Source organism: Ursus americanus, chromosome 24 (genome assembly GCF_024610735.1).
Source record: "Ursus americanus isolate L20-20 chromosome 24, mUrsAme1.1.p, whole genome shotgun sequence".
Classification (NCBI taxonomy): domain Eukaryota; kingdom Metazoa; phylum Chordata; class Mammalia; order Carnivora; family Ursidae; genus Ursus; species Ursus americanus.
Window position 1 is genome coordinate 35,748,200 of NC_142150.1, and position 8,441 is coordinate 35,756,640.

Here is an 8,441-nt window from a genome sequence, read left to right on the forward strand (position 1 = left end):
TGTTCTCCCTGATGTGCGTGGGCCTCATCCAATCAGTTGAAAGCCCGAATAGAACAGATTTATTTGAAAGACCCCCAAGTAACAAGGTATGCTTCCTGTATGGCTGTCTTTGAACTGGGACATTGACTTTTTCCTGCCTTTGTACTTAAAACTAAAACATTGGCTCTTTTTGGGTCTCACGCCTGCTTGGTTCTCAGACCTTCAGACTCAAACTAGAACTTCACCACCGGCTCTGCTGGGAGTCCAGTTTGCTGACTCACCCTGCAGATCTTGGAACTTTCCAGCATCCATAATCACATGAATCAATTACCTTTAATAAGTTAAATTATATTGTTTTATATGTGTTTATGGATTCTGTGTCTCTGAAGAACCCTAATACATATGGTAGCAGGACCTCTCCAGTGAGGCATAGAGCATGAGGGAAATGTCCTCTTCCTCCTACCAGAAGGCAAAAGAGAAGCAGCGAAGAGAATGTGTCATTCAAGTTTAGGGGCTGATATTTTCCATATCTTAGAAGCCTCCCAAATACCATAACTCCAATCCTGAGAAACATACCCTTTGTAAATGAATGTCTTAAATTTCACAAACAGGACAGGGAAATTTGTGAATGCAACTGCCATCGGAATTTAGTAACATAAAATCTATCTCAGAGTTCTGGTAATGATGAGATAGATATTTCAGACCAGCTCTCCCACCCTACACACACACACACACACACACACACACACACAGGCACACTGAACAACCAGAAGGTCTAGACTTAAAATAGGAAACCCCTATGTGAAGTCATCAAGGGTCTACCAAAGCAGCTAGAAGTACAGAGCCGGTATCCCAGTGGCGGGGGGGAAGCCCAGAGGGGTCAGCTCTGTAGTTAGTGCTGATCTTACCTTAGGGGCACCTGCCAATTCTGGAGGAGATGACTGAGAGGCTGAGTAGCTGACCAGACATTTGAAGAGAATCATGAAGCCGAGAAAGCACAAGAGTTAGAGCTTAAGGCCTATCAAGTAGTAGGGGTTCTGGTAAACACGGGATTTTGAATGCAAAGTGTTGCACCCATAAATAAGAATGTTCCAGAAATAGTTCAGCCTTCACGGAGATACAAGTCAGTTTGAAATCACCTCAGTCCAAATTCGGTTAAGGTGATCGGGGATTACTAGTGACGCCTGCCCAGCCACCTCCTAGAACGAATTGCAAAGGCTCTTTGAAGGAAGGTTGTATCGTGCTTTAGTCTCATATTTTTTCCACAAGACAAAATTTACTATGTAAAAATGAAATCTTAGACTTTTAAAGAGAAGGAAAGGGACTTGTATTGGTGACATAGATTAAGAAAGATGGCCAAGATGTGACTTGATGAGAAGAAGGCCATATTCTTCTATCCAATACTAACATGAGAAATGTATTATGAGTATTTACTTACATGCCGTTGAAGGGCCCAACATGTTTATTTGAGCAACAGGCCTTCTTTCTTAATTATTATCTAAATAATGGGGAGTTAAGTTCTACTCTCAGCATTTGACTCATCCTTTCTCTACCAGACCACCAAGGGGGCTGACGTTTCCTGTTTGGTATTTACTGAAATTGAAAGAAGGAATTATGCAACAAAAGGCCAGGTATAACTGTAACCAGAAGGATACCTTTAGACGTGTCCACAAAGCTGTGCACCCTCTTGTCAAATCCCGGGAGCCCGGGACTCCTCCTGCTGCATCACACACGTAAGGATTTCAGATCATCTGCTCCTGTGGCTGCAATTAAATGTTCACTGGAAAATTTTCCCCAAAGCTCCTAATTGGGAGACTCAGATCCTCAAACTTATGTTTTTAAATAGCATGCAGAGGAAGCCTGCCTCTCTCAGGGCCAATCCTGGGAGGCTATGATCCTGCCTCATCCCTTTGAACCAAAATGGGTCCAACGAGTTGCCCAGATAAGAGGTGGTTCTAAGTACTTATGATAAGATCTGTTTTCCACTGAAATTTTCGGTAAAGCTTATCACTGGGACGTGCAGGAGTCAGATGCATAGACCCTGGGACTTTGCCACAACAAGCACATCTGACTTTGGGATCTAGAGCTCAAGGGTCGCCACCCCCGTGCTGGCATCCCTGAAGCCCTCTCCATGCCACCACTCCCTTTCCTCATTTCTGGATCACAGCACACGAGTTGTAACACTCTTTTTACCTTTTTCACCTACTAGATTGTAACTTATCTGATGATTAGGACAATGTTACATTCTTTTTTGAATCCCCAGTGCTTAACACTATTCTTTAACACACACATAAAGTTCTAGTAACTCCAAAAAGAGCGAATATATTTTTTAAAAGAATTCTTTTATATCTATTTATAATTCTTTTATAGTTCTTAGAAGAACTGCAAATCAATGAGAGATGAGTAAAGGCTATCCTGTAGTGTATTCATGGGACTTCTACCCCTGGAACAACACAAATCAGCTAAAGATGAGGCCCCAAGGGTTGGTTCCTCCAGCCCTTCTGTCTCTGCTGCTGGGTCCTCACAGGCTTCATCCAACCCTGCAAAGGGCAGCCAAGAAGAGAAAATCGGTGGCTGGTCCACACCTCCATGCTGAGATGACTTGAGAATCCCACCTTCATGGAACATTGGCTTTGGCCTTTTTTTTTTTTTTTTCCTTCTTGATTGTGAAGGTCAGTTATACAGTTAAAGTCGAACTAAAAAAAAAAAACCTCCAAAGCCTCAAAATGAAATCTGACTAGTGATTCTTGCGGTCAGTCTCAACATATTGTCCAACCACTTCCCCAGCTGCCAGTGAGGGAGGAAAGGATGGATACATAAATTAACTGGTAGGCTTCGGGAAACATAAAGCGGCTGCGATCCGGGGAATACCGTATGTTGGGGAATTGCTGTTGTTGCTGCTATAAAAAGGCCAGGGAAGAAACCCAAGGTTGAGGAATTAAACTTCCTAACATGTTGTATCTTGATTAGCAAAAGAAAAATATATAACAAAATATGTTTTAAAATCCTGCCTGCTCTCTCCTTTTCAGGGCCGGAAATACCTGGCGGCTCAGTTAATAAAAAATAGACTACTTAGCCCTACGCCAAGAATCCGTTTACACGTTTACAATAAATCCAGGGCATCATGAATGATGGAGAAAAGGGCACTTGACTCCCCTCAAGGTGAAGTCGATCAATGCTCAACTGAAGAGGCAGCGAGGCAGCCCCCGAAGGCCAAGCCAACCTCGGCTCTGGCACCTTTAGGCCAACAGCTGGATCTAGGAGGAGCGCTTGAGAGAGAACACGCCCAGCTCCGCAGCTTCTCAGCCCTCTGCTAACACCTCCGGCTTCTCCAGCCCACAGCGAAGGAAAAGCAGACTTCAGCCCCAGGGAACGGAGGGCGGGGCAAGCTTCCCTACTGTGCTGCTATTGAGCAGGAAGGATGTCAATCCTCGCCCTGGCTCCGCCCCTCCTCCTTGCTTTCAGGCTCATCCTCTTGCGCCACCTACAGGCGGCGCCCGGAGTCCGCTCGCGGTGAAGAAATGCCCTCGCTGGGCGGGATTCTGAGGGACTTGGCTTCCTCCGCAGGGACTTTCCAAGAAGAGGGCTGCTCGCGCGGATCTCGGGCCCCGGAGCCCCGAGCTGAAGAGCACGGCGGGAGCCGCGAGAGGATCCTGGAGGGACAGGTGGGGGCGGCGGGACGAGGGGACCGTGGGGCAGGGAAGAACTGAGGTGGGGACGTGCGGAGTTGGGGTGGGGTCTTGGAAGCCCATTGAGCAATGGAAGGGAAGCAGATCCTAAAGCCTGACGCCGTGGGGCCAGCTTTCTCCTCCGCAAAATGGGGGAATAAAAATGATGCCCATTTCGCAGAGGTGTTGTGATTGAAAATATGTGATGTGCGGACCACACCGCCAGAGTGTGCGGTGCCTGTTAATGAACAATTGACTTTAAGGATCTTCTAAGCCGAGTCTCTCACCAGGGTGATTTTTTAAAGGTGCAGCTTACGGAGCCTCACCCCGGATCTGTTGAACTATAACATGTTGGGTTGGCTTCAAGAATCTGCATTTTTATTATTTTTTAAAGATTTTATTTATTTGAGAGAGAGAGAGAGAAGGAGCGGTGGGAGGAGGAGGGAGGGGGAGAGAGAGAGAGAGAAACACTCCCTGCTGAGCAGGAAGCCTGATTCTGGGCTCGATCCCAGGACCGGGAGATCTTGACCTGAGCTAAAGGCAGACGCTTCACCGACTGAGCCACCCAGGCGCCCCGATAATCCGCATTTTTAAAAGACCGCCCTAAATATTTCTTACAGACACTAACGTTGGGGAATCACTCATCTAGGCCAACCTCTTTGATTTGCAAATGAAGGAACTGAGAGGGGCCCAAAGTCTCTCTGCAGGGTCCTTAAAAGGCTTTAAGGCTCTAAGACTAAAATCCTACCGTACACGCCTCTTTCCCTCCAACTGCTTAGGTGGCCCCTAGCAAATTTACCCGGTTCCTAAACTGTGAAATGGAGACAAAGTCACACCCACTGCGAAGCGGTGGATGTGAGGATTAAGTAAGACTCCAGTGTGTCAAGCACAACCCCAACGGGCGGTAAGCGGTGAATGAAGGTTGCCACCCTACCCGTCCAGTTTTGCGAGGTGCAAAGGAAGGTCCCCGCCAGGAAGCGCGCCTTGAAAGTGCGAGTCTCAGGAGGGGGGACTGGGGAAGGTGGTTAGGGAACGTCCATCCTTGGGGCTCAGCCCTGCCCAGCCAGGTCGGGAGCTGCTGGTGCACCTGGAATGACCCGCGGCGGGTTCCGCGAGGCTCGGTAGGAGGAAGGACAGAAGGCGAGGCGCTCTGGCCTCTGGCCACGACTGCGCAGGCCGCGGCGGATCCAGCTCTTCCCCGAGAGAGGATGAGCCCCGCCTGCAGGCAGCCTCCTCCTTGGAGTCTCTGCCATCAGGGCGGTGCAGGCACCCTCCTGAGAGTCTAAGCACAACCCCCCACCCCCACCCCACCCCCGTGAGGGCGTTATCTCCAGGGGTGTTTTGCCCTCCCGATCTCGGGCGGATCGGGAGTCTTACGATCTGACTCTGAATTTAGAAATCCAGGTCGCTCAACACTTTTGACCTCAAGATGAAATGAACATCACCTCGTCCTGCTGGTGGAAGAGTAATTTGGTACGTCCTTTCCGTATTAGTAATTTGGCAATATTTCCCCAAACCTAGAAATCATGTGCAACTTTTGACCTAGTGCACAGCCTTGTAGAAAGGTACGCACCGGACAGAATAATATGATAGTCATAAAAGAAGTAACAATGACAGCGCCTGTCATTTATGGAATATTTGTGCCTGGTATATTTGGACACTCATTCCATGCACTGCCTCCCTGCAGCTCGCCGTATTACGAGGTACTACTAGCAGCAGCGTGTTCTTTACCTGGTGATGGTGGAAGCCAACACGGGGCAAACAGAAAGAACCAGTGGCACCCAAGGCCAAGCTCAGCAAGTTTTCCCTCTGTGCACATTCCACTGTCTAAAGCAAAATCGGGCGGCCAAGGCTGACATTAATGAGGTGGGAGGAACTGCCAAGTCACAGGGCTAAAGGTGTGTATGTAGAGAAGGGTGGAGATTTCAGAACAATTTCTCACGCTCGTCATCTGGTTCTTCCAGTTCTCCAGACTTTCCCAAATCGGAGAAACAGAATTAGGGTTTCCCTCCTTCCCAGAAAATCAAAATAAATGTGTTCTAAGTCCACATTACATAAAGCTTTATTAAACTGTAAACAGCGAACGTGTATAGTGTGTCCTGGAAAAGTACTGTGCTTAGAACTAGATTGAATTAAACTGCTCAGGGTCCATGAATGTGAGCAACATATTCATTCAATTCTGTATCCCAAATGTCCAGGACATTATCTGGAATCAGGAACCAAATGTGTTTTAAATGAATGAAACCATGGTGGAAATCCTATTATGTGTGTACCTCTTCCTCCTTCCTAAGGGCAGGACTTGTCTTTACCCTTTATAGAATAAATTTATGCTTTGTAGAATCCAGCACTGGCTCTTGTAAATTTTAACTGCGCATTTATATGTTGAAGAAAGGATTGCATAAATGAAAAAAAATATGTAGGAAGAGGTGAGCTGCTGTGCCTTTCGCTGTTAAATATTAAAGGCAACCATAGAACTCTTTCAATAGAGTTTAGCCTGAGTTTCAGATGGGAGTTCAAATCCTGGCAAAAATGTTTCTGGGCAAGAACTTGCTAAACCTTTGATTAGTCCATCAGGGCAGATGACCACACACCTTCCCACGGGGTTATTGAGAGTATTGACTGAAGCAGGCACGTGCATGTGTCAAGCAGAGAGAAGGCTCTCAGAGCAGTCCCCCAGCAGATCTTATTTGCCTCTATGCCCTCTTGACTCCTTCCACCCACAGATAAAAAAAGCAAACAGCCTGGCTGGCCTTTGCCAAGGAATCCCACACCCCTCTCTCCATTTATAAATTACTATGTACACCACCACCAATTTATTTTAATTTGATCACATATCTTGGTTTATAAAACAGGTATTTATTTACAGTGCTTTTGACAATTAAGAATTAATTATAACAGGCAGCCAAAAAGGAAACTTATATCAAGTATGATGAACCTGGAATTTTTATTTACTTTTTTGGGTTTTGTTTGTGTTTTACAGAGGAGGCATGGCTTTTAAAATTCTGTAGTAAAAATGGAAAACAAGGCATCTTCACGTTTGATATAATCTTTTCCTACAAGAAGGCCTTGCAAAAAAAATTAACAGCAAAAACTAAGGGGGCGCCTGGGTGACTCAGTCCATTAGGCATCAAACTTTTGGATTCTGCTCAGGTCATGATCTCAGGGTCAGAGGTCAAGCCCCTCTTGGCTCCGTGCTGGGCTTGGAGCCTGCTTAAGATTCTGTATCTCCCTCTCCTGCCCTTCCCCCACAATCTCTTGTATTCTCTCTCTAAAAACAAACAAACAAACAAAACCAAAAAACCCCTGCAGATGAGGTTATACTTTTACATGTTTTATGTGATTTTTTAAAAAGATTTTATTTATTTATTTATTATTTATTATTTATTTGACAGAGAGAGAGACAGCCAGCGAGAGAGGGAACACAATCATGGGGAGTGGGAGAGGAAGAAGCAGGCTTCCAGTAGGGAGCCCAGTAGGGATCCCAGGACCCTGGAATCACTCCCCGAGCTGAAGGCAGCCGCTTAACGACTGAACCACCCAGGCGCCCCTTATGTGGTGTCTTATAGGAACATTATCTAATTAAGATTTTCTAGCAAGGATTTCACATTCAGGAGTCGCAGTAAACATTCTCCAAATAGACCAGTTACCACAGCATAATTATACCCACGCATATTATTGTTGATATCTGTTTCCCATAAGAAAATTAGTCATAGAATATATGAGCAATTTATTAAAGTTAGTGTTTATAGACCACAGTGTCATATAAACCTATGAAAAGTCATGATAGAGTTATTTTTATGTTTTCCTAAATGTCAGAAAGTAGTTTAAGCTTTGAATATAACAGGGCGAATTTCTGTAGCAGAATAACAAACACAGGAATTATTTATGACAATGATAACTGGGTTAAGTCCATTTGGTCTTAACTGTTTCACAACATAAAAGCCCCCCCCCCCCCGCCAAAAAACACATAAAAGCAAGAGGCAAGAAATAAAATGGGGTATATGAATACAGAAGAAAACTCATTCCATACTGTTACCTTTATATTTGACCTTGCATGTAAAAATTCATCTCTTCCCATCAAGGAACCCCCCCCAACTGCCCCTTCCTCAACTACTACTAGCTACAAATTAAGTATGGAAGAAAACACTTTTGGCAGCTAATTATGGGAAAGAATTGTCATCTGTAGACCTAACCTGGGAGTGAGGAAATAGCCTGTTTGATTAAGCATTTATAAGGAATGTATCTATTTTTTTTTTTTTAGGAGTTTCCTGGTAATTATAAGAACTCTGGTCTTTAGCAGACAAAAGAAAAAAAGAGGAAGATTTCACAAATAAGTTTAATGGTCGAATTGCTTTTAAAAACTTTCTGGTTTCTAGCCTTGAGAATGTGATTGTATTTGGTTTAGCTCTCACTAGCTCTATATTGTAACTTTGAAATTACAACTTCATTTTGTCTGAAATTTGGAGGAAAAAACAATAACAAAAGATGTAGGGGTTATGAAGGGAAAAGTGTGACAGTAATCTTTCATCCAAAAAAGTTTGTTTTCGGGGCACCTGGGTGGCTCAGGGGGTTAAGCATCTGCCTTAGGTTCAGGTCATGATCCCAGGGTCCTAGGATTGAGCCCCCCACCCCCCACCCCCCACCCCTGTAGGGCTCCTTGCTCTGCAGGAGGCCTTTTTCTCCCTTTCCTTCTGCCAGATGCTCCCCTGCTTGTGCTCATGCTCTCTCTCTGTCAAATAAATAAATAAAAACCTTTTAAAAAGTTTATTTTCCTATTACCTTAAGGCAAAATAT

General features: G+C 45.1%; 1 long non-coding RNA gene across 1 annotated transcript; it reads left to right on the plus strand.

Annotated features, from left to right (window-relative positions):
• Positions 1-3,012: 3,012 nt before the first annotated feature.
• LOC148107873 (uncharacterized) lies at positions 3,013-5,984 on the plus strand. The gene is made up of 3 exons (XR_015721514.1): positions 3,013-3,644; positions 5,044-5,120; positions 5,335-5,984. It is a non-coding gene; the product is annotated as an uncharacterized LOC148107873 (long non-coding RNA).
• The last annotated feature ends 2,457 nt before the right edge of the window (positions 5,985-8,441 follow it).